The sequence below is a fragment of the Panthera tigris genome, chromosome A1 (assembly GCF_018350195.1).
Source record: "Panthera tigris isolate Pti1 chromosome A1, P.tigris_Pti1_mat1.1, whole genome shotgun sequence".
In the NCBI taxonomy this organism is placed as follows: domain Eukaryota; kingdom Metazoa; phylum Chordata; class Mammalia; order Carnivora; family Felidae; genus Panthera; species Panthera tigris.
Genome location: NC_056660.1, coordinates 93848049 through 93872628, shown reverse-complemented (window position 1 = coordinate 93872628; position 24580 = coordinate 93848049). Strand labels below are relative to the sequence as shown.

The 24580-nt window shown below is 41.7% G+C and overlaps 1 long non-coding RNA gene across 3 annotated transcripts in view; it reads left to right on the top strand.

Annotated features, from left to right (window-relative positions):
- The window catches only part of LOC122237448, an 80048-nt gene extending 55907 nt beyond the window's left edge, over positions 1-24141 (top strand). For 2 of the 3 annotated variants that reach the window (XR_006216061.1, XR_006216047.1), the window contains one exon: positions 23370-23499. This is a non-coding gene — a long non-coding RNA (uncharacterized LOC122237448). Of the gene's footprint in view, positions 1-23369; positions 23500-23866 lie in introns of those variants that run through there. The other variant, XR_006216055.1, reaches the window with a different exon arrangement.
- The last annotated feature ends 439 nt before the right edge of the window (positions 24142-24580 follow it).

Genomic DNA, 24580 nt, shown 5'->3' with positions numbered 1-24580 from the left:
AGTAACACATACTGCTTATAGTTTTATGGGAGTTTTGCCCACATTCACAATAGCAGGAAATGCTCAATTTCAGTTGGAAGTCAATGAAAATAAAGGTGCGGTTTTTTTCCCTATCAAATTCAACCTCCCTGCACACACTCCCTCCCCCCACTCCTTCCCTGCCTTCATTCCAAGTTAAAAATACCTACCAATTCCTGAGTTTCCCAACAGGCCCCAAGACACCCTCTGCCCTAGTGGAGGGGGTCCCCATCCTGAAGCTGCAGAGACAGCAGGTAACATGAGTATGTGAATGGGTAGGAGAGTCAGACAGCGGAGGACCATAACGATGGACACAGAGCCCATGTCTTTGCTCCGGACGTTCAGAGAAAACTTTTTTTTTTTTTTTTTAAACATAGTAATGTACTAGCCAAATCAAGATTAGCCCAGAGTTGGTCAGTGTACAACTACTCTTTAATCAACCAGAATGCACTGCCAGTTCCTTTCTCCCGTCCTCCCCTGCCACATCCACAGAGAGTTCCCCTTATGTAGAAAGCCCTTCCCCTCTAATCTCTATTAATCAAAACACAGCTAGTTCAGAAGTTGGCATTTTCTGCTTCCCCTAGCTGGAAGTCTTCTGGCCCTTGTCCGTGGTTCAAATCCTTCTCTGTGTTCTTTTGTTTATTTACTTATTTTTAAGCACAGGTCACGTCTTGGCTTGTATTGTGCTTACTAATGTTCATGTTCCACCTGCTCTAATCCATCGTGAGGTCTTGGATGGCAGGGCACGGCCACGTTTCTTGCTCTTTGCGGCTCTGTATGCACAGAGCTGAGGGGACATGGTCGGGTCAGGCTAATCGTATGTAGCCAGCCTCTACCTCCTCGCCTCTCTCTGCCTTAGGTCTTTGTCTTTACATATGGGTTCTAAATCTAGAATGAGAACTAAAGACTTAGGTCCTTCGTTCATGGAAGGGCTTACAGTGTGATCACAAACCTCCCAGCCCAAAAAGTAATCGATGTCCTTGAAAGTCTTCTTCTAGGAATGGATATTCAGTTATTCTATCATTCATGCCTATAATCCCTTAGAAACCAGGTGAGGGCTTACTGTATGAAATACATCAGGCAGGGATGGGCAGGATGTACACCCTGTGACACAAGCTTGTGAAACCGTTTCTTAGTAGCCTAGAAACAAGGAAATGAATGCCTCTTCATGAAGAGCACTCATTCTTCCTCTTATGGCGTGAATGTGTCCAAAGAGCATTCTATTAATATGGCTGGTCAGCAGCGCCCAAGGCCCCATGGCATCCCCATAGCTGTGGACTCCATAAAGTTACATTTAAAGGCATGAAAAATAATAAAACCCTACCTTGTATCCTGGTTTTAGAAATGCTTTGCAGTGTGACCTTGAATAAATTACTGAAGATCTCTGAGCCTCCATTTTGTCATCTGTAAAATATGGGTGGTAATAATATCTACCCCCCAGGGTTATTTGATGGTTACATAACTTAATACATGTACCACGCTTAGAACAGTGCCTGGTACATGGTAAATGCTCAAGGAATGTCACCAGTGCTAGCTAAAACAAGACACCTCCCAAATGTCTATTTCCTATCCAAGCACCTACTGTGGGCTAGGCACTGGGTTAGGCATCAGGTTATATAAAGCTGAACAAAACATAGCTTTTCTCCTCAAGGCGTTCGTAACATAATATAATGGCTTTCAATCTGTAGACTGGAGATTCCTTTGGAAGGCTTTTTTCCTGAGAGTCTATTTGTTCATCAGACTGAATAAATAATTTGCCTCAGACATACATGCTTTATTTTTTTTTAAGCTTATTTATTTATTGAGAGAGGGAGAGAGTGCATGAGCACGGAAAGGGAAGAGAGAGAGGGAGAGAGAGAGAATCCCAAGCAGGCTCTTCAGTGTCAGTGCAGAGCCCGATGCGGGGCTTGATCCCATGAACTGTGAGATCATGACCTGAGCTGAAATCAAGAGCCGGATGCTTAACAAGTGAGCCACCCAGACACCCCTATGCTTTATTGTTTAAAATGTATGTAGTTACTTTGCGCTTAATACCTGTCAAAATCATTTAGAAAGACTCCTTATTTCATATTTTTGGTCATTCTATATTATCTCAACCGATGGTAGGTCACAAATGTGATCATATGGTGGTTCCCAACATTTTTTGGAGAGTATTAAAAATAGCTTCTTATGATTAAATAGTCTGGATGTACCATTCGAGTGGACAGTATGGTGTGATAGAAACCCAAATAATCATGTTTGCTTAGGCAGAGAAAATTCTGCCCCTGAAGAGTGGCAGTCTGTACCAAGATACTGCAGGATAGAGACTGACTCTCAGGGAATGTTTAACCAAAAGTTTTCAGGTACATGCAAAAAAGTTGGGAACCCTTCACATAAAAGGAAGATGTAGGGGGCGGCTGGGTGGCTTAATTGGTTAAAAGTCATACTCTTGATTTTGGCTCAGGCCATGATCTCATGGTTCATGGATTTAAGCCTAGAGTCAGGTTCTGTGTGGATAGCTGGGAGCCTGCTTGGGATTCTCTCTCTCCATCTCTCTCTGCCCCTACCCTGCTCGTGCAGGCTCTCTCTCTCTCAAAAATAAATAGATATTTTTTTAACAACTTAAAAAAAAAAAAAAAAAGAAGATGTAGAAGTAAACTCCCAAAATGACCACACAGAGAGGGCTTCTGTTCAGGAGCAAATTCTACTGTTTCTTTGATCCAGGTGAGGAAGAAGAAGGTCTCCAAGGTTCCCAAAATCAGAGGGGGCAACCAACCTGTGGCCACTAAATGCTGGACTTGTGTGGATGCCGTGTGGGCACGGTTACCAATGGAAGTTTCCCTAAAGAGACAGGGTTTGCAGAGAAGCATTTGATTCCCTTCTTCCTGCTGCTGATCTGGTACTTTAGGGAATTAGGAATTGTTCATTCTCGTGTGGTCAGTTGCTAACCAGCAGGTTTAAGTTCTTAGATCACCTCTTTTTATAATGGATGACAAGATGTGGTGGGTGGGGGTGCAGGAAGCATGAGGGGTTTGGATGCTGGTCCCCATTACAGTTTGAATTTTCTGTCTTGGCAATCCTCCTAGGTAAAGTCTTTAAAAGACCACAATGACTTACTTCTCTGGCAAAATCACCAGGAAGCGTTGCCAATGCTAAGAAACTCATACTCGGAAACTCAGAGATTGGATATGAGCAAACCTCCTACCTTTTTCTTTAAAGTCCCATGCTTGAAAAATAGTTATGGTGCAATATTCCTTTATAAAGAAGTTCATTAATATTTACATTCTGAGCCAGAGCGAAAAGTCAGTACACTTTGCTGCAGACAGGTCTTGGTGTTCCCTTGATATTTATTTCATTCTCAAGGCACTTGGTGATCTCCATGGAAAAAGAAACCTCCCTGTTTTTGTGTTCTGTTTTGCTTTGTTTGATTTTTGTTTTTCTTGTCTGGGAACTAACATCTTTGGTTACTCCCAGAAAAATCACAGTGCTGTAATGCAGCACCAAGTTTATTGGCTGGCAGATAGCAGACCCTCACTATGAGTTTATTGATTGACTAAAGAAATGATTTTTCAGGGCACCTGGGTGACTCAGTTGGTGAAGCGTCTGCTTAGGTCATGACCTTGTGGTTGGAGAGTTTGAGCCCCATTTTGGGCTCTCTGATGTCATCACACAGCCTGCTTTGGATCCTCTCTCCCTCACTCTCTGCCCCTCCTGCTTGCCCTCTCTCTTTCTCTTTTCTCTCTCTATAAAAAATACGTGAACATTAAAAAAAAAAGAAAAGAAATGATTTTTCACATACCAAGCAGTGTTAGCCCTCCTTAGTCACATTCTCATATCTGAAGTATTTTCCTTCAAGCACTCGCCTTCTTTTACTCAAAAAGCTGCTACAGGCCTAATGAACAAGTGGTATTGTTTTGCAGCTAAGAGCTTAAGGTTTGCAGTCAAACACACCCACACGTCAATTCTGGTTCTGCAGATAACCAGATGGGAAACCAGATGAACAAACAACTCTTGAGCCTCAGTTTCTTCTTCACTGTTGCCCTTCATCAACAACGCTAAAGGGAAACCAATGGAACGGGAGAAGATATTTGCAAATGACATAATTGATAAAGGGCTAGTATCCAAAATGCATAAAGAACTTACACAATTCAACACCCAAAAGACAAATAATCCAATTAAAAAATGGACAGAAGACATGCACAGATATTTCTCCAAAGACATGCAGATGGCCAACAAATACCTGAAAAGATGATCACCGTCTTGTCATCAGGGAAATGCAAATCAAAACCACAATGAGATATCACCTTACATCTGTCAGAATGTCAAAAATCAACAGCACAAGAAACAGCAGGTGTTGGCAAGGATGTGGAGAAAAAAGAACCTTCTTGCACTGTTGGTGGGAATGCAAACTGGTGCAGCCACTGTGGAAAACAGTATGGAGCTTCCTCAAAAAGTTACAAATAGAACCTCTTTATGATCCAGCAATCACACTACCAGGTATTTACCCAAAGAATACAAAAACACTAATTCAAAAGGATACATGCACCTGGATGTTTATAGCAACATTATTTATAATAGCCAACATATGGAAGCAACCCAAGTGTCCATTGATTGATGAACATAAAAAATTCAGCCATAAAAAAAGAATGAAATCTTGCCATTTGCAATGACATGGATGGAACTAGAGTCAGTCAGGGAAAGACAAATACCATCTGATTTCACTCATATGTGGAATTTAAGAAACAAAACAAATGAGCAAAGGTAGAGGGGTTGGGGGGGGTGGAGAGAGAGAGAGAGAAACCAAGGAACAGACTCTTAACTCTAGAGAACAAACCAATGGTTGCAGGAGGGAAGGTGGGTGGGGGAGGGGTGAAATAGGTGATGGGGATTAAGGGTGTACCTGTCATGATGAGCACTGGGTGATGTATGGAAGTGTTGAATCACCATATCATACACCTGAAACTAATATAACACTACGTTAACTAATTGGAATTAAAAACTTTTAAAAAAGCATATGGAAAAAAAAAACCCCATGTGTTCAATGGAACCTACCTTATAGGGTTGTTAGAAGAATTAAATGAAATAAAGCAGGGGTCCCCAAATTTCAGTCATTTGCAACTTGCTTGCACATTTTTGCCTATGCCATTATTCCCTTAACGTTTTCTTTAGCTCAGTTTTTAAGACAGATAAATTTCAAAAGATAAATGGACACTTATCACCTCCGTGGTGATAGAAGTGGTAGAATTTAAATGGAATAATAAATGTAATGGAGAGCAACCAGCATTATTAATTCTGCCTGAATGTTTTTGCCCGCAAAAGTCTCTGTCCTGAGGTCTGTTCTGTTGGTCCGAAAGAACGATTTCGGTCAGGTGTTAAAGGTATAACCGCCCTGACCTGACACTTTCTTTTTTATTTAATCCAAAGAACTGAAAAAAAATGATGGAAAGGAACTTTTTCACTCTTGCACTGGATGTAACTTAATACTCTGCTTTTGTGCCTCGTAATATTGTCTCAGATATCGCCAATGGCCGGTGCATCACCTTTAGGAAACCGAGATACCATTTCTGAAGATTTTGTGTTTCTCAGTGAAAGGACAGATGTACATCGAAGAGACAACTGTACAGGGTCCTGTGTAGGAACACTATCTGCTTAGAAAGTGTAGTTTAACATAGAAGGGAAGGAGGGAAACACTTCTCTGGAACCCTGCTGGCTATTTCTGAACTTCCACACAGGACAAGAGGTCAATTCCTAATTTAGCAGTGGGTTCTCAAACTCGGAAATCACTCCTGGCCTCCAGGAAGACCAAGAACGCTCACACATCTACAGAGCTCTCGGCTGCTGGTTGTGTTCCGAGGATAACGGAAGGAAACAAGGAAGGAGAAGCACTTTTCAAAACTCAAAACCCATCCTAGTCTCCACCTCCGAATGACCAGGGGCCGAATGAGCCCCCCTCACCCCCCCCGCCCCCCCGCCGCCCATACCTCAGATTGTGACTGTACATGGAGACAGGGTCCTTAGGTAATTAAGGTAAAATGAGGTCTCATATGAGTTGTGTCTTAGAAGAAAAGATTAGGACATGGACACACACACAGGCAGAAGAGGGTCACGGCACACCTGAGAGAGGCCTCAGGAGAAACCAACCTTGCTCACACCTGATCTCGAACTTTGAGCTTCCAGAACTGGGAGATGATGAATTTATGTTGTATAAGCATCCCCCCTCCCGCCCCCCAGTCTGGGGCACAGTGAGCAACAGTCACATAAAGTTGTTATAGAGTGCATGCCTCCCATCTGAGTAAGGGGACAGGGGCTAAATAGTTCATCGCCCATGGACAGTGACACCCAATGCCGTGCACAGGCTGGTGTGTTTGAGAGAGCCAGGATTGTCTGACTTTAATCGTCTGTCTTCTCATTTACCATCCCCTCAAATCTGGCCACCCAAATTCTTCCCGTGACAAAACAAACAAACAAGCAAACAAAGACAAATGGTTGGGAGAGGGGAGTCCAGAAAAGTCTTGGTTATTTTGTCAGCTTAGAGGACAGATTTTAGTGAAGTTTTATGTAATCTTGGTAAGAGATCGATACATTCGATGATCTTAAATGACAAAAGAGAAATCTCTTTCTTAGCCTGCTCAAGTCCCAGTTAAGCTTATTTCCCCTCCTTTGACCTTCTCCTCACTTGTACTTCCTTTTTTTAAAAAATTTTTTTAATGTTTATTAATTTTTGAAAGAAAAGGAGAGAGAGAGAGAGAGAGAGTGAACAGGGGAGGAGCAGAGAGATAGGGAGGCAGAATCAGAAGTAGGCTCCAGGCTCCGAAGTGTCAGCACAGAGCCTGACGCGGGGCTCGAACTCACAACCTCGAGATCATGACCTGAGCCGAAGTCGGACGCTCAACAACCTCGAGATCATGACCTGAGCCGAAGTCGGACGCTCAACCGACTGAGCCACCCAGGCGCCCCTCTTCACTTGTACTTCTTAAGCACAAAAATAGCATTTCCTCTTTGTGGTAGCTCCGTCCTGTGCGTAAGTCCTAAAGTGATGCCCACTTACATTCTTTCCTCTTTCCCGCTTTTCCTCTGCCTCCTTACTGTCATCACTGTGTCACCAGAAGGCTCTAACTTTGGGGCGCCTGGGTGGCTCAGTTGGTTAAGCATCTGACTTCAGCTTAGGTCATGATTTCACGGTTTGTGAGTTAGAGCCCTGAGTCCACCTCTGTGCTAACAGAGTGGGATCTGCTTGGGATTCTGTGTCTCTTTCTCTATCTCTCAAAAATAAATAAACTTTTTTTTTCTTTTTAAGGCTCTAACTTCAAGCATTGACCACCATCTTCCCCCTCGCTCCCAGGCCTTTCTGAGCATCTCTGACGTGCACAACACTCTGCTAAAATGCCAGTTAATATTTAAGTCCATTAAGCTCATTATATATTCTTTCTGCTCATGGCGTACCCAAAGAATTCAGCACAGCCGCATCTCAAAGGCTTTCCTTCTTAGAGCGCAGGGTAAATTCTCCTGGTGACTGTGTACCTTTGCGGCTAGCTGCCGGAATTCAGACTGTCCCCAGTTAGTTTGTGAAGTGTTGGCCATTGTACATTCTGTTTCTTGAGAAAAGTTCTTCTATTCCCATGTATCCAAAGTCCAAATGGAACTTGTGTTTGGATATCGTCTATAATCATAAACCTAGGCCAGACAGGCCAGTCTTTGAGGACCACGTCCAACACGTTCATCCAGGAGTAATGGCAGCATGCTAGAAATGACTAACATATCTCCTCCTCAGCCACGAGGCAGGGGCAGGGGGAAAAAGAACAAGATAAAAAAGCTGCCGTCAGACCTCTGGGTAAATGGTGGGTCCCTCAAGTCCCAGGAGCCTCTAATAATTTCGTGTGATGTGCCCGTGACAGGGAAGATGAGGACTGCATGTCAGAAACACCGGGTGTGAAAAGCGGCTCCACATCCTGGGTGAAAAGGCAACTGATTACTCCCTGCTTTTTTTGCCTTTTTTTGTTTCATGTGGACACCGTTTTTCTTCTTGGGAATAAATCCCTCCCTCTGAGAGGTTTTCCTGGCCTGATTGCAAGGCCTATCTCTTAGTTACACAATGTGTTCTGGTTCATACATTTTTGTGAAATCTCAGCCTGTGAATAGATCCTTTATCCTGCCTGAAAGTTTCTTTGCAGCTGGAGTTTCAAAAATGTGCTGAGTTCTGAACCCTGTATTTCTCCTCACAGACCTTGGGTGGCCCTGTGGGAAAAGTCTTGTGTTTTCTTTTACCTCTTAAAGAGCTCCTCGTTCTGGGGCACCTGGGTGTCTCAGTGGGTTGAATGTCCGACTTCAGCCCAGGTCATGATCTTGGTTCATGAGTTCGAGCCCTACATCGGGCTCTCTGCTGTCAGTGTGGAGCCTTCCTGGGATTCTCTCTCTCTCTCTCTCTCTCTCTCTCTCTCTCTCTCTCTCTCTCTCTCTCTCTCTCCCTCTCTCCCCCTTCCCCGCTTGAACTCTCTTTCTCTCTCAAAATAAATAAATAAACTTTTAGAAAAAGTACTTTAAAAAGAACCGCATAGCACCCTTGTTAACATTTTTTGCAGCACCTCCAAAATTCCCGAAGAGCAGAGTGGACTACAACCCCCCAGGCACCTGGGCGCCAGTCCCCTCGAGAGCAGACTGGGGTTCTGTCCACCACAGAGTGTGTCCTCACACCAGGTCTTTGTCCTCCTCCCTTATCTCCTGGCTCACTTTTCTAAGCAATGTCTTTCCAGACTTTCTGTCGCAGAAAACAGATGAGTTAACTAGGAGTGAAGAGTGGCAAGGAACCGTCTTTTGCACATCACATTAAGGGCAAGCGTGTTTTGCAGCCTCACGCCTGCCCATCATGTTTAGTCCGTTTACGACAGGCGTGATACCAGAAGTTATTCGCTCAGCCATTCATGGACAGACATGAATCAAGGAAGGGGCACTGTTTTAGACTCAAGATGCCTCTATGAGTACGTTGGACAGGGCCCCTGATCCCACCCGCTCACCTGCTGGGTGAGTGCAGGGCCCTTAACAGTTCTGCCTAACCTCATGGAACCTCCTTCCAGAGGGTCCCATAGCAAACAGGCTGTCAGGTGGTGCCCGACAATCCCATCTTCTGTTACTCAGGTCCTTGGCTTGGGTGCGGGTCGGGCCTGTGACCTCTAGCGATAGAACGTGACAAAGATCATGGGATGTCCCTTCACGGGTTATAGCAGGATATACAAGATTTCATCTCGCTTGCATACTCACTCTAGAAATTCTGAACTGACTTGGAAGAGGTATGGGACTTTAGTGGGAGGCCCACGTGGCAAGGGGCTGAGGGAAGGTGCCAGCCAATAGCCAGCAAGCAGCCGGGCCCTCGGGCCTACAGCTGCAAGGAACTGAATTCTGCGACCACCTGAGTGAGTAGGCAGGCGGAGTCTTCCCCTGTCGGGCCTCCAGATGAGAACGCAGGCTGCCCGACGCTCTGACTCTAGTCTTGTGAGATCCAGATAAGCCATTCCTAGGCTCCTGACTCCCCAAAACCATGAGGTAATACATGGGTGTGTTTTAAGCCGCTAATTTGTGGTAATTTGTTAAGTAGCAGAGCGGACTAATACAGAGGCCCTGTGGACAAGTGGAGTAAGCTGGCCTAGCACTGCCCCACCGACCCTGAGAGCTGGCTAGGGTGGCTTCCCTTTGGGTCCTTGGATTGCTGGTTGTAAGCTCTCCACAACACTTCCCTGAGCTAATGCATTTACAACCTCCATGGCCCCTGGACCTCCTTAAAATCAGAAAAATGATGGAGCAGAGTTGTCTGCAGCAAGACCATGGATAAAGGGAAATCCCTGGAAAACTGTTTGAGCACTATGTCACTGCAGGGATTGAAGACATGTACTCTCCCATCCCCTCACTCTCAAGTACTTTCTAGACTCCATATTCCCACTGTTGGAGGGTTTGTCTCAAGGATGTGATAACTTTCCCTTCTTTCATTCACGAGTTCAACACACAGATTTTTAAAAATATTTTAAAAATTTTTTATTTATTATTTTGAGGGAGAGAGAGACAGAGTGCGAGTCGGGGAGGGACAGAGAGAGACAGAGGGAGACACAGAATCCAGCAGAGAGCCTGACTCGGGGCTCGAACCCACAAAGCACGAGATAATGACCTGAGCTGAAGTCCCACACTTAACCAACTGAGCTACCCAGCTGCCCCATGAGTTCAACACACAGATTTAATTTACTCATCTGTAAAATGAGTGTGATAATAGTGCCAGTCTCATATAGTTGTCATGAGAGGAAATGAATTAGTTTCTATAAATCGCGTAAATAATTGCTTAGCACCCCTGTAAACACTATATAACTGTACGTTATTATGATGATGCTATTATCATTGATGTAGTTTTCAGCATTGTTTATTAGTATAGCCAGGCAGTAACCTAGACACGAGGAATACAGATATAAATAAGACATGACCTTGCCCATTAGCTGGCTCCTTATCTATCGAGTTAGTAAGCTAAGTTCTGAACAGAGAGGCAAACAGGACAGGAAGTGTTATGAAGCAGGGGCTTGAAATTAGCAATACTAATTCCAGAAGCACATAATGCATCCTGGAAAAACACATTCTAGAACAGGTGGAGTTTGGAGTTGGGAGTTATAAAAAATGCATCCAACAGCATCCTATGTCCTCTTGGTCTCTTAGAGGTCAGTCAGTGCTGAAAGAGAAGAGATGGATGAAGAAAAGCCCATCTATATTATTTTTCACAGGGTCAGTGCTGCTAATGCAAAAAAAGTAATTTTTTTAAACTGCAAACACTCACCACAGCTATGGGATTATTGCTCCTGGCAAATTATATACATGGTAAACACATGGTACAATAAGTAGTTATTTATGGCTTCAATAAAAGTCTTAAGTATCAGGAAAGTTAGATATCCCTGCTCGTCTTTTAGGAAAACTAGTGGGGAATCTAAGGGTCAACAGTCTTTGGTGGCAGGCAGGAGCAGAGTGCTGAGACTAGTCTGTTCCCTCTTCTCCGGGAACATAGTTCCTTTTCCTGAATAAAACATGATGAAGCAAAGGCAGAGTGAGCTTCCCTGTCCCATATGGGACAGTTGTAAAAAATGAACCTCAGGGACAAGACTTGGCCTCCAAACAAACAAGATATTCAGAAATAAATCCATGTTTCCTTGGGGGTTTCTTGATCGAGGTAGCATCCAGGATAAGAATAAAAATGAGACTGTATCCTTATGAGATCAGTGGCTGGTGAGCGTGTCTCAATCTGTGGTTGAACTTTGTATTCCTTCCTTTTACCTCTGTTCCTAGCATGGTGTCTGCGAACAGCAAAATAGTCTATGTTTACGAATAAGGAGTCACTGAATTAATGGAACTAGACACGAATGCTCTCTTTCAAAAATAAATAAAACATTTAAAAAAAAAGAGGAGGGTGCCTGGGTGGCTCAGTCGGTTAAGCGTCCAGCTTCAGCTCAAGTCATGATCTTGTGGTTCACAGGTTCGAGCCTCACATCGGGCTCTGTGCTGACAGCTCAGAGCCTGGAGCCTGCTTTGTGGATTCTGTCTCTCTCTCTCTGCCCCTCCCCCACTTGTTCTCTCTCTCTCTCTCTCAAAAATAAATAAAACATTTAAAAAAATTTTTAAAAAGGAACTAGACAGGAATGGTTAAATATTCAAAATAGGGGCAAAACAACTCATTACCCAATAGGTTCTCATTCCTATTTGTGGGCTCCCACCTTGAGGGAGCATTTTGACCAATTTGGATACAATTCTGGTAAGGATAGAATTGCAATCTCAAAGTGAGGGACTTTGTACCAGTATTGGGTCTATAGCAATCATCAGTTTCTTGAGACCTTTCCCTAACAACTCTGTACAACTAGCACTTTGTCTTTCTGGCATAGAAAGGATGGAGAAGAATTGTCTGGTGCTTTTCTCCTAAACTCTGACTCTGCCAGGATTTATAAATGTTTGCATACTGAGGAAAACCAGATATTTTGATTTCCTCTCCTGGTCTATCACAAGATGCCTGGATTTTTACCACTGGGGTTTTTACAGCTTGAGAAATTGCTATGAAAGTCCCAACTTGACTGGGCTAAGGCATGCCCAGATGGTGAAACATTATATCTGGGTGTGTCTGTGAGGGTGTTTCGGGAAGAGAGTCACATTTGCGTTGGAAGACTGCGTAAAGAGAGCCTTCAACAGTGTGGGCAGGCCTCATGCAATCCACTGAGGGACTGGATAGAACAAAATGGTGGGCGAGGGGCAAACTTGCTCGTTTTGCTTGAGCTGGGACATTCATTCATCTTCTGCTGCCCTCACATATCGGCACTCCTGGTTCTTCCAGAGCGCAGGCCTTCAGACTCTGTCTGGGGTTTGTGTCATCAGTCCCCCTGAATCTCAGGCCTTTGATTTGGACTGAATGACACCACTGGTATTCCTGGTTCTCCGGTTTGCAGATTGCATATCGTGCATCTTGTACACCGTAATTGCACGAGCTCATTCCTATAATGAATTCTCTCTCTTTACCTCTATCTATCTGTCTCCTATAGGTTCTGTTTTTCTGGAGAACCCTGACTTTTACAGACTTCTTTGTATATCAGCTAGTGAAAAAATAGCTTTGCTAAATGAATATTTGAATTTGAATGAGCTTCGCTGTTTATTTCTTGCAGTGGATGACATGTGAAAATGGGATGTCACAAGGAGGTAGTGTCTGTCACGATTAAAAAGAAGGGCTTGTGCTAGAATCTAAGCTCTACTACTATCTTGAATAAGGTAAACTTTCTAAGCCTCCTCTTCTTGTAAAATGAGAATACAATCACTTAATCGAGATCATATAATTCAATGAGATGGTTTCTGTGAAAATACTCGGCATACAAGTAAAGCAGTCAGTAATCATTAACTATTCCTGCTGTGTTTTGATTGGGACTCAGGAAAAGGAGAGAGGAGGAAGGATTAAGAACTCAGGCGCTGTCTGACACTGTATGGAAGGGGGAGGGGAGAGGGTGCAGGAGTGAGTGGTTAAAAATGGTGTTGATGGAGAGCTACATATTTCTCTAAACTCCTCATCTCACAAAAGGCCAATTCTAGGTGTTTACACTTTGTGCTAATGCATGCTGCAAGAACATCATACTTGTTCCCCATCAAATTCCTGGGATTCAAATGCCCCCCCCCTTTTTTTAAAGTAAGTTCCACAACCAACATGGGGCTTGAACTCATGACGCTGAGATCAAGAGTTGGATGCTCTATCGACTGGGCCAGCCAGGCACCCCCAGATGCATTTAATATATGTTTTCCAATAAAGTGTGGTAGGCAGAATAATGGTCCACCAAAACTGCACATGTCCTAATTTCTAGAATTCGAAAGTATGTTACCTGACATGGGAGAAGGAATTTTGCAGATGTGATGAAGAGTATAAGCCTTGATATGGGGAAATTATCCTAGTTTATCTGAGTAATACCCATCTACCCATATAAGTTCTTAAAAGCGGAAGAAGAAGGCAGAAGAGTCAGTCAGAAGGATGTGGTGGAATAAGGAGGAGAGATTCAGTGCCTGAGAGGCACTCGACCCCCTATTGCTGGCTTGAAGCTGGAGGAAGGAAGCCATGAGCCAAGGAATCCAGGCTGCGTCTAGAACCTCGGTGAGGCCTCAACTGACAGCCAGCCAGCCAGCCAGGAAACGGGGGCATGGTCCCACAACCAGAAAGAACTGAATTCTGCCAACAACCCGCAGGATCCAGGGAACGAATTGTCCCCTGGAGCCTCCAGAAAGAAATGTGGTCCTATTGACACCTTGATTTCAGCCCAGTGAGGCCCATGCTGGGCTTCTGACATGGAGAAATGTAAGATAATGCATTTTGTTGTTTGAGCCACTAAATTAGTGGTAATTTGTTTTGGGGGCAATATAACACTAACGCACAAAGGTAAAGACAAAAAGTCCATTTAATTCCATTTATTCATTCATTCACTCACTTATTCATTTTTCAAGCAATCACTGAGCAGCTTTAGCCAACGAGGCCCTGAGCCAGTTGCTGGTCATAAAAGCATGAGGATAGCCAGTCCCGACTCTCAACATATTATAGGAAGCTAGTCGAATGAGCAGAAAAAGGTTTCAGACTTTGCAAACAACTTGTTCTGCCTTAATTCTCTGAACTGCTCAACCTTTCCTCCTGCCCACAGTTTCAAAACAGTTAGTCACAGTGGGGGTGTGTCGTGTTTTGCAAACTCATTGGCATGAATGTAGTATGGGCCAGCTCAAGAAAAACGAATGGATTTTCCCCCCTTGGCCTGTGTCCAGTGAGAACATGGGTTTGGTGTCCAGTGAGAACATGGCCTTGTAGAGCTGCGGCCACTTAATAAACACCCACATCACACTGCTGCTTCCAGGTGATGCAGCGGCATCTTCTTGCCTAGGGCAGGACTTCCCAAAGCTTGGTGTGTCTAAAAATCACCTGGAAGCCTTATTAATATACAGACGTCTGGGCCCCCAGCCCAGAGAGTCCAATTCGGTAGATCTAGGTTTGGGTCTGAGAATCTGAATTTCTAAGTTTCCCAGATGGTGCTTTCTGTCTACAGGGCACACTCTGAGAGTCTTTGGTGGGGCCTGGGGCTCTTGCCATCATACACAGCGTCCTCCTGGAGAAGGTAAAAACAAAGTGTTGCAATCTCTCATTGTGCAACTCAGCATAAGAACAGACCATGTGTCCTACTCGAGGGGCAGGCAAAGCGATTGCACAATGTGCTCTGGGGACACTGAGGGCATCACATGATATTGCCGCTTCTCCCCACCTGCCTCCTCCAATATCCTCTCCCCAAATTCTGTTGTCCTTGATTTCCCTCGCTGCCATCCTTCCATGAACTCTTTCAAGCCAAAGAGATGTACTGACATACAGGTGCTAATGACTTACTACTGGGTCCTCTAACATTGTCCCTCTACAGATCTTTCATGCGAGCTGTGACGTGGCCATAAACCTCAACACGGTGATTCCAGGCAATGATCTTGCTTGAACTCCCAAACTGAGTACTTGTACCTGTCACATCACTTTGGCCGTGTGGATCCTGGTTCCCCTTTTTAAGATTCAGAAAGATAAGATGGGGTTTGAGTCCTTTGTTTGGAAAAATCCAACTGGAATTGCAAAGCATCCTCTCCATGGTTTGAAAGAACAGAAGCATCATAAATCAAAAATTTGTCCAATAGTGCTTGCTGGATTAAAAGGAAAAATACCAGCCTTGTTGTTGAAATTGGTTTTCCCTTAGGTCCCCTTTCTAAACCAGAGATCTTTCCAGAGCTTTATGAAGATGGTGTATCTCCAGATGACTGTGGTAAAATTCTTTCCTTTGTTCCAGGTCTCTGCAAAATGAAAAAGATTTGTTTGATGTGCATCTCTTTTCTTTTAGTGAGACTAAAAGACCGTTATTGCTTTTATTTGTTAAATGATTGTTTAGTTTCGTTTTGCTCTAAGGCAGGGCTTCTTAGCTTATTTTGTGCCATGAACCTCTCTGGACATCTGGTGATGCCTACACACCCCTTTTAAGAATACTGTTGTAACAAACAAATGAAAAGGAGAAATAGACCCATGCATTCAGAGAATAAACTGATGGTTTCCAGAGGGAAGGAGAGACGGGGGGACGGGAGGTCAGGGAATGGGCAAAATAAGTGAAGGGGAGCATGAGATACAGGCTTCCAGTTATGGAATGAATAAGTCATGGGAATTAAAGGCGCAGCACAGGGAATATGGTCAATGGTATTGTAATAACGTTGAATGGTGACAGGTGGTGGCTACACTTGTGAGCACAGCATAACGTCCAGCTGCAATGTTGTACACCTGAAACTCATGTCACATCGTGTGTCAGCTATAGTCAAACAAACAAACAAACAAACAAACAAGAATAATGTTTTAAATGCATTAAAAACACCACCCAGAAAGCTACAAATAAAAACAATTACTAATAAATAGATACTCAAATATTAAGTCAAATTTGTAATATGATAATACATGCTTCTTTATTAACTTATTAATTACAGTCTAGCAGGCCCATGACCTACTCTAATTTTGAAGTAGCGATGGACAGTAATAGTATTTTGAGATACTGCAACAAGTGTAATGGGTATGAATAGATCTGTGATTCCCACTGGAGATACAGACTCTCTTGTCTAGTACTGTGGTTTGCTGTCTACACTCTTAACTGAAGGAGATTCTAATTTCAGATAGGTGTTAGTGAAAATAAAGGGACAGTTATTCCCGTCCAGGTTTATGGACTCCGTGAATTCTGTCTGTATATATCCTTGGGAGTCATTGGACCACAGAATGAGAAAATCTCCCTAAAGCATCTTCCTTTCCCTTCCCTTCCCTTCCCTTCCCTTCCCTTCCCTTCCCTTCCCTTCCCTTCCCTTCCCTTCCCTCTCTTTCTTTCTTTCTTTCTTTCTTTCTTTCTTTCTTTCTTTCTTTCTTTCTTTCTTTCTTATTTTTTTAGTAATCTCTATACCCAGTGTGAACCTTGAACTCACGACCCTGAGATCAAGGTCACATGCTCTTCCAGCAGAGCCAGCCAGATGTAAAGCACCCCAACTTTAATGTCTCTTCTCCCTCTGAGCTTCTTTTCATCAACTCTAAATTGTAATGATTTCAAGAAAAGGATTTCTGTAACAAATGAAGGCCGTTGTCTTTTTGTGGGCAACATTTCAAAGCTTCCAATAGAATTCCAGGAAGTATAATGATCAAAGTCACTGACCCTCATGGAGTTTTAATTATTTCAGCAGCAAACTGATCCGATGTCTTTGAAAATTTTCTAAAAAACATTGAAATACATATACAAAATAAGAAAAAAAAAGAAAGAAATTTATTCTCCTCAGCCTCCACTTCTACTCTCTTGCCCAGAAGGGAATCTCTGTTGACAATGAATTTATGGGATACATACTTCATAATTCTCTGATCTTCATACGCCAAAGGGAACATGGATGTATTATTGTACTTAGCAGTAACTGGCAAAAAGCAAAGTACTCAATTTATTTCAGCAAGTTTAATATCTGATGGTTCAGGCTCCCAAAGAGAGATTAGCTATATTTTCTCTCATATGCCAAAAATCCCAGGGAGGTTTTCTTAAAGCTACCTTGAGTCAGATGCCAACTCTTGGTCCAGTCACCCGGCTGGGACAGATGTAGTGTTGGATTAAGTTAATTCCTGAGTATTTCTGCTGCAGTCGTGTAAATAGGTGGGTTGGGCAATTTTGTCCTTCTAGAATTACAGAGCAGATGCCTCCACCAACCAATCTTTAGAAGACTCGTTAGTGCTTTGTCCTTGGCCTCAACAGAATGGAAGCCTTTATGGAAACTGAGAGAACTTTCTTTTTGTTATGAACAAGGAATCATTTTTTTAAAAAATAATCTTTTTCTGAATATAAAGTAATGCACAAGAAACTGAGAATTGGGGAAGTTTTTTTTTTTTTTTTTTTTTTAAGTGCAGTAAGAAGTAAAAAAAAAAAAAAGTATCTCCCATTTCTTTAAGATAAGTTCTGCCAACTATGTGGGCTAAATTTTCTTCTTGCCTTTGTCCTTTGTTTGGATTTGAATGTTTAAGTCAGTGGTTATTACTCTTGACTTCATATTAGAATCTCCTAGGGAGGGGCGCCTGGGTGGCTTAGTCATTAAGCCTCTGACTCTTGGTTGCAGCTTCTCAGGTCATGATCACACAGTCTTGAGATTGCGCCCCACCTCGAGCTCTGCATTGATTGACAGAACAAAGCCTGCTTGGGATTCTCCGTGTCCCTCTCTCTCTGCCCGTCCCCTTTCCACGCTCTTCCTCTCTCTCTCTTTCTCTCTCAAAAATGAATACATAAACATAAAAAAGAATCACCTGGAGAACGTTTAACACTACTCATGCCTGGGTCCCATCCCAGAGATTCTGACATGATTGATTTGGGGTGTGCCCTGTTCATTAGGGTGTTGTTGTTGTTTTTAAACCCCTCAGGTGATTCTTGGCCTTGTTTTTTTTTTAAGTAGGCTCCACACTTCATATGGGGCTTGAACTCATGATCTCAAGATCATCAGTCACACGCTTGACCAACTGAGCCAGCCAGGCGCCCCCTCCTCAGGTGACTCTTACAGCCAAGATTGAGAACCACTCACTTACGTTGTTCTACTATTCTTGTTAGTTGTACAAGTAATGCATAAATACGTTCTTGTGAGTTTTTTTTTCAAATGTGGTTCTCAGTGTTTAAAACAATTTTCAAAATACACGGAACAGGGGTTCTCAAAACTCTGGCATGCAACACGATTACCCAGGAGCATATTCAATGTGCAGACTTCCATGCTTGATCTGATTCATTAAGTATGAGGTGGGATTCGGAAGGTGTGGTTTTTTACGAGCTCCCCCTTTTCCCTTAAAGAAGACACTTTTTTAAGTGTTTATTTATTTTTGAAAGAGAGAGAGACAGACTGTGAGCAGGGGAGGGGCAGAGAGAGAGACACACACACAGAATCCAAAGCAGGCTGGCAGCACAGAGCCTGACACTGGGATCGAACTCACGAACAGTGAGATCATGACCTGAGCCAAAGCTGGAGGCTAACTGACAGAGCCACCCAGGCCCCCCTCTCCCTTTTCCCTTTTGAACGAAAGTCTTTAATTTGAAATAAGTTTGTATTTACATAAGAATTGCAGAGAATTCCCCTCTATCCTTCATCTGGCTTCAAACATCTTACATAACCATGATGCACTCAATCACGACTAAGAAATAAACCTTACTGCAACACTATTAATTAAACTACAGACTGTACTAAAGTCTTTTCTGTTTCAGGATTCAATCTAGAATACCATGTTATCTTCAGTTACCACTGCTCCTATCTCTCCCTCAATCTGGAACAGTATTTTGGTCTTTCCTTACCCTTCATGCGACCTTGACTCTTTTGAAGAGTATTAATTAGTTATCTCCCGACTGTTTTTGATGTAGAATTGAAAAAGAAATTCTCTTTTACCCTTAACCTTAATTTTAGCACCTTCCTTTGAGATAACCACTGATAACTCTTCTGTATTCTTCCAGATTTTTTCCTACTTAAAAAAAAATACACATACCAACATATCCATTATATACTAACATAAATATTGTTGGCAACTTGCTTTTATTCATGCTTTTATTCATGTATTTGATTTAGTGATTTTTTTCTTATGATAGGATGTAGAATGTTTAATGTAGCATTTGTATACCTTGGAAAGGATAAAGTATGTTCTAAATAGAGAAACTTCTGTGGTTGATGTTCAAGGCATCAAAACCTAGGGAATGGTAAAGCAGAGAAGCCATTTCTCTGATTTTGTTTCAAAATGTTCATACAGATTGGGGCACCTGGGTGGCTCAGTCGGTTAAGCGTCTGACTCTTGGTTTCGGCTCAGGTCATGATCTCACAATTTGTGAGTTCCAGACCCACATTGGGCTCTGCACCAACAGATTCTCTCTCTCTCCCTCTCTCTGCCTGTCCCCCACTGGTGCTGTTTCTATCTCTCTCAAAATGAATAAATAAACTTAAAAGAATGCTTATACAGATATGGAAATGACTCGATGGGAAGCACATTACAAATGAACATGCTAATTGTCTTCTAAACTTTTCTTCACTGCTTGAACATTTGTATTTTTTTATGTCTGTTTATTTTTGAGAGAGAGAAGGAGCAAGGGGAAGAGAGAGGGAGACAGAGGACTGGAAAGCGGGCTCTGCGCTGACAGCAGAGAGCCCCACGTGGGGCTCAAACTCACAAACCGTGAGAAAACGAGCTGAGCCAAAGTCGGAGTCTCAACCAACAGAGCCCACCCAGGTGCCCCATTGAACATAAGTGTGTTAAATGCAAATAACAACAGAAAGAAAGCAACAGGCTAGAAATGAAGTCTTGTTCTACTGGGTACTGAGAGGAGCTCTGAGAGGTAGAAATCCTTTGAAACTGGGTAAGTCATTCAAACTCCCATTGCTCCCTTTCTTTTGTGTATTTCGTGGAATTAACTAACTGCACAGCACTGTTGTGAGAAAAGGTTTCTAGATATTTTTTTATATGAAGGCTTTGAATACACATGAATATGAATTTGAAAAAACTTCTTCCACTGAGAACAGAGGAAATAGCGTTTTAACGGGGGTTGGTGGTTGCAGCAAAAATGAATGTGGTCTCCTAAAGAAGACAAACTTGTATTGTGGTCATGTACAGTTATGATTTTAAATTTTTTAATGTGTAATTTTTGAGAAAGAGAGAGAGAGACAGAGTGTGAATGGGGGAGGGGCCAAGAGAGAGGGAAACACAGAATCCGAAGCAGGCTCCAGGCTCTGAGCTGTCAGCAGAGAGCCCAATGTGGAGCTCGAACTCACGGACGGTGAGACCATGACCTGAGCTGAAGTCAGCTGCGTAACCAACTGAGCCACCCAGGCGCTCCATATGGTTATGCTTTTAAAACAAATGCATTTTTTCTATACTGTCTTGCTGACTTTGGAATCCTTGTTTCTCTGGAGCGTTCAATATTGGAAGAGGGGTCTGATATGGAAAATAAGGTTCACTCCTTGGCAGGTGATACATCAAACAGCCTCATCTCTCACTGGATAAGATGTCTGGTCGGCAATTAAGCTGAACATTTGGGGCAAAGAGAGCTCCACTGTGCTAACTCAAGGCGTTTTGAGATCTCATATTCTGACCTTGAAGCCAATATATACATATAATTTATTTAAAGAACAAAAAGCTTTATTTATTTATTTATTTTTTTTGAAAAAGGCCTTGGCGTAGGCTTATCACTTTGGGTCCTTATTGTACAACATGGTGGTCCTATGGGATCAAGTTAATAGATTTGATTTTTAAATGGCTTTAGTCAGCTTTCCGTAGAGAAAACCTCTTTTCTCCAGGCATGGACAGTAGTTCTAATTTTAGCTAACTTCTATACAAATCCATTCTTGGATCAGTCAGGGTTTTCCAGAGAAATAAAACCAATAGAATGGATGATTGGATGAATGGTTGGATGGATGGATGGATGGATGGAAAGAAGATAGATATGGATACAAAGAAATTCATTTTAAGAAATTGGCTCACATGATTAGGGGGACTGGCAAGTCTAGAATTTGTAGGGCAGCCAGACCTGCTTGTAACTCAGACAGGAGCTGATACTGCAGTCTTGAGGCAGAATTTCTTCTTCCTGGGAAACCTCAGATTTTGCTCTTAAGGTCTTCAACTGATTAAATGAGGCCTATCATACTATCAAGCATAATTTCCTTTACTCAGAGTCAAGTGATTGTAGATAGTAATCACATGTTCAAAATATCTTCACAGCAGCACGTAGATTACTGTTTGAATAAATGGGTACTATAGCTTAGCCAATTTTACACATAAAATTAACAATCATAGTTTCCTTGTTTAAACGAGCAGAACAGGGGCACCTGGGTGGCTCAGTCAGTTAAGCGTCCAACTTCTGCTCAGGTCATGATCTCACGGTTCATGGGTTCAAGCCCCATATCAGACTCTGTGCTGACAGCTCAGAGCCTGGAGCCTGCTTCAAATTCTGTGTATCCCTCTCTCTCTTCCACCTCCCCGCTTGTGCTCTGTGTGTGTCTTTCTCTCAAAAAATAAAATTAAAAATTTTTTGCAAGGAAAAGAAAAATATCATGTGCAAAGAGACACTTAATAAATTTCACTGATTGAGTTCCTATTCATATTAGCTCAAAGAGTGATAGTGGAAAACATCTCACCAATCATTAGTGATAGGATTTGTAGGAAATGGTTCCTAAGGCTATTAATGTGTTATTAAGAAGAAAAAAACTAAATTTGAATGTGCTTATTATAAATAAAATATCAATCATAATGAAATTGGTTGTTTTAGCCCTAGGTGATTAAATCTTGTGTGGTAATCTTAGTTCAAGAGCCTACTTCTTTGAGGTTGAGTGCTTCTGGTTGATGGTTATGGAAGTTGTAGGTCAGTCTTTGTGAAGTCTGACAGGTGTATCTTTGTAATAATGAAGCCAGCTTTTTTGTGCAAGTCTGGATCCATGACTCTTTTCCTGTGGACTCACATAGCCAAGAGTTCTTTCCTGAAGATCTCTTGAAGTTTTGCCTAGAATCTCTGATCCATGGTTTGTAGCAGGAGATTTTAGGCAATGAGAACGGAAAAGCAGGAACTATTTATTGATGACACAACTGAATGGCTCCGGGCAATAGCTAGTATTATCAACTATTAATTAATATTATAGAATATATTAATATTCTCCAGAGTCATTAGAATGAAAAAAGTGGAATTTCTTTTAATATATATGACTACAGGTCTCCTGAAAATACAAATATATTTACATTCAGGGTCCCTGGGTGGCTCAGTCTGTTAAGCATCCAGTTCCTGGTTTCAGCTCAGGTCATGATCTCACAGTTGGTGGGATCGAGCCCCACATCCAGCTCTGCACTAACAGCAAGGAGCCTGCTTGAAATTCTCTCTCTCTGCCCCTCTCCCACTTGCACACACGCTCTCTCACTCTCTCTCAAAATAAATCAGTAAACATTTTTTTAAAAGAATATATTTACATCCATAATATTTTACTTGCATATAATTAATCTATAGAGGTAATGTGTTTTTTATTTGAGAGCATTTCTTTGTCCCATAATGTGAAATTGGCAACAGGATGGCTCTCACTGTCATGTAAAGCTAATTACCAATATATCTGTGCACGCTCCACATATTCACATATAACACATATTCTTAATCATTTATAGTAATATGCATTTTATAAATTCCTGGAACAAATATTTGGCATGTCCTAGAAGCCTCCTGAGAAACCCCCAAAATAGACAAAATAGCATCTTTATTCAGGACCAGACCAAGACCTGTTTTTTTTTTTAATAAAGCACTTTGTTCCTTAAATAAATGACATATATCTATTCCAAAGTCAGAATACGGGACCTCAGAATGCTGTGAGTTAGCACAGTGTAGTTCTCTTTGCCCCGAAAGACAAAATAACACCCTTAGACAAAATAATGCCTTAACATTTCATTATGCAATAATTGGAGCCTAGATTTGAGAAATTCAATATCCAGAATAATTATCAAGAAACATTTTAGGGAACGCCTATGTGTCTCAGTCGGTCAAGCATCTGACTCTTCATTTCCACTTAGGTCATGATCGCACAGTTTGTGAGTTCGAGCCCCATATCAGGCTCTGCACTGTCAGCGCGGATTCTCTCTCTGCCCCTCTCTCACGCACATGCTCTCTCTCACAATAAACTTAAAAAAAAAAAAAAAAAAAGAAACATTGTATAGCATTAGTATATACATTATAGGTATTTAAGACAAAAAAATTACTGGAATTTTAGCCACACAAATAATCAGAAGGAACGAGTAAATCAAACAGTAAGTAACAAGTGATACATTTTAACCTTTTTTTCAGAAATAAGAGATTTTAGTCAAAAAGTGAACCAAGAAGTCAGCACGAAACGACGAAGATTTATGAGCCTCTCCGGAAGTGCTCTGTCTATGAGATAAGAAGGTCTGTTCTCCATAAAAGCCACCAAATAAGACATAGCATTTTTTTGCTTTTTTTTTTTTTTTTTTTTTTTAGAGAACAGACTGAATATTCAAGGACCATTTCCCCGTCACTTAATTCTATTTTCGTCTTAATTATTCACAAGATTCCCGGTTTTCCCATTTCTAATATAACTCTCCAAGTGGGTTTAAACATACACAAATCCATATAAATGAGATGAGGATTTTAAAGCTTAAATTTTGGCATTCAGACATATTAACTGTGTCACTGATTTATATAAGACTGTGAATGTACGATATCACATTTGTCATCATAATTCACACCTTTACCAAGACAAAATACCTATTACTTGTTTATACTGCTTTTGTAATTTCTGTCTTTCTAACTTTTACTCTCTTTAGAAGTATCCAGATAACCAAAGACTTCAGACAACTGAAGTTTATCCATAAGTTAATTTAATATTCGTCCAAGCCCTAAGGATCTTGGAAAGAATACTCAAGTTGAAACAGTGTGGAGTAATAGAATTGCTATTGATATTAAAATTTGAACAGATGGTCTTTAAAAGTTTGCAGAAAATGAAATCATTCAAAATGAATTGCAGTATTGTCTGGTGTTTACAAGACATGATCCGTTTAAAAGATAGTACTTATTACAATTTAATTTAGTCAGACACATACGTTTATATTTTTGTGATCATAAATATTTTGTGGAAGAATCAACTTATCTGATCCATTAAACCATCAAGACATTTTTGAAAGTTTAATTAGTCTTCTTCAAGAGTAACCAAGTCCTAAGTCATACAGAAAAGAGAATGTACATTGTAACCTTATTTTACATTTTATTGCAATGAAATCAGCAAGGGGACATATAGTTTTTATTAACAGCTTTATTTAGACACAATTCATACAGCATATAGTTCACCAATTTAAAACTTATCATTCATCCACGGATATGTGCAACCATCACCACAGTCCATTTTGGAACTTTTTCATTATTCCCAAAAGAAACCCCAAACCCTTTAGTTACCTCATTCCCCGCAAGACCTAAGCAACCACTAATCTATTTTATGTCTCTATGGATTTTCCCATTCTAGACTCTTCATATAATTGGAATTA